The sequence below is a fragment of the Nematolebias whitei genome, chromosome 3 (assembly GCF_014905685.2).
Source record: "Nematolebias whitei isolate Nwh7 chromosome 3, NemWhi1, whole genome shotgun sequence".
NCBI classification, from domain to species: Eukaryota; Metazoa; Chordata; class Actinopteri; order Cyprinodontiformes; family Rivulidae; genus Nematolebias; species Nematolebias whitei.
Window position 1 is genome coordinate 30,792,427 of NC_056500.1, and position 1,718 is coordinate 30,794,144.

The window sequence follows — 1,718 nt, forward strand, 5'->3', positions numbered from 1 at the left end:
AGATAGATAGATAGATAGATAGATAGATAGATAGATAGATAGATAGAATTTTAGACAAAGATCTGGCTGCCCAGCTTGATCAGCTGTAGCAGTCATCTTAAATAAGACTGACTGTTGATTGTTGATGTTTACATCTAAGAATCACGTTTTGAGAATTTTATTACGTAAATCTGTCCAAAGATTTTCGAGAACATTTGTAAATACTAGAAAAGTAGACAAACACACACACACACACACTAACACACATGCGTGTGCCCACGACAACAATACAGTACATTACCACTGGGGCTGGTTGGTTAGAAAATAATAATAAGAATGTGTTATGTATTGTCATTATTTATGTTCCCATATGGTGAAATTGACTCTCTGCTTTTAACCCATCTATACCTCCAAAAAGAAACGAAGCATTGTGTTTAAGCAAGAGATTTCAGCTCCTCAACAAGTTTTATCGGGACTCGATTTTTCTGTTCAGTCTAGTCGTTTACAGGACAGAACGTGATCTAAATTTAAGCCTTAACGAAAAGTTGATTGTGAAGCAACAGCCACTTAAAAAATTGTCATAGCAATCAAAATATAAAATGTTTCATTAGAATCAAGCAAATACGATGAAAGCAACATTGCTCAAGTTGTTTTTCTTTCTGTTGCTCCCCTCTATAGGGGTTGTCACATTGAGAGAGCTCACATTGAGATTTGTTTATGGCAGATGTCCTTCCTGATACAGCCGGGTTTTGAACCTGCACCTTGAGGCATACAAGATCAGGGAACTGACCACCGAGCTACCACAACCCCAACACATGCATATGTAGATTACAAAAAAAGCTCTTTTGATGACAGACAACACATTTTATCATTTTATCAGTCCCAGCAGCAGTGAAAATAGATATTTTTCTATTGGGTTATGCTGTAAATCTTAATGAAACGTTCACTCCACCGACTGTCAATAAACATGATTTTTTTCTGAGAAAGCCTAAAAACTTTCTACTTTTTTATTAAAAATTGTCAGAAATTTTCAAATGTTCTCATAACCTCACAGTACTACACTCTCAGAGGGGAAATTAGCCACATTAAAACACACTGCAAAACAACTTTTCATCCAATATTTATCCATCCATCCATTATCTTTACCCGCTTCTTCCTTTTTCGGGTTGCAGGGGTCACTGATGCCCAATCATGCTTCTTCCAACTGAGGCGGCTGTCTAAACTGAAGCCCATATTGTCCAAAAATAACCTGGAGACTGTAATACATGCATTCATTACATCTAGGCTTGATTACTGCAATTCACTCCTGTTTGGTATCAGTCAGACCTCCGTTGCACGACTACAACTGGTCCAGAATGCAGCAGCCCGATTTTTAACCAGTACAGGCAAAAGAGAGCACATTACACCTGTTTTGGCCTCACTGCACTGGCTACCGGTTCACTTTTGTATCCAGTTCAAAATACTCATGTATGTCTACAAATCACTGAACAGTTTCGCCCCCCCCTGTCTTTCTGATCTGATACAACCGTATGTCCCACCATGTTCCCTGAGGTCAGCGGACCAGTTGTTCCTCACAGTTCCAGGAACTCGTCTTAAGCGCAGAGGTGACAGGGCCTTCTCCGTAGCAGGACCAAGACTTTGGAACGAGTTACCTCTGCTTGTCAGACAGGCCCCCTCCCTCTCGGTTTTCAGGTCCCGTTTAAAAACTCACTACTATTTAGCAGCATTCAACACCAGAG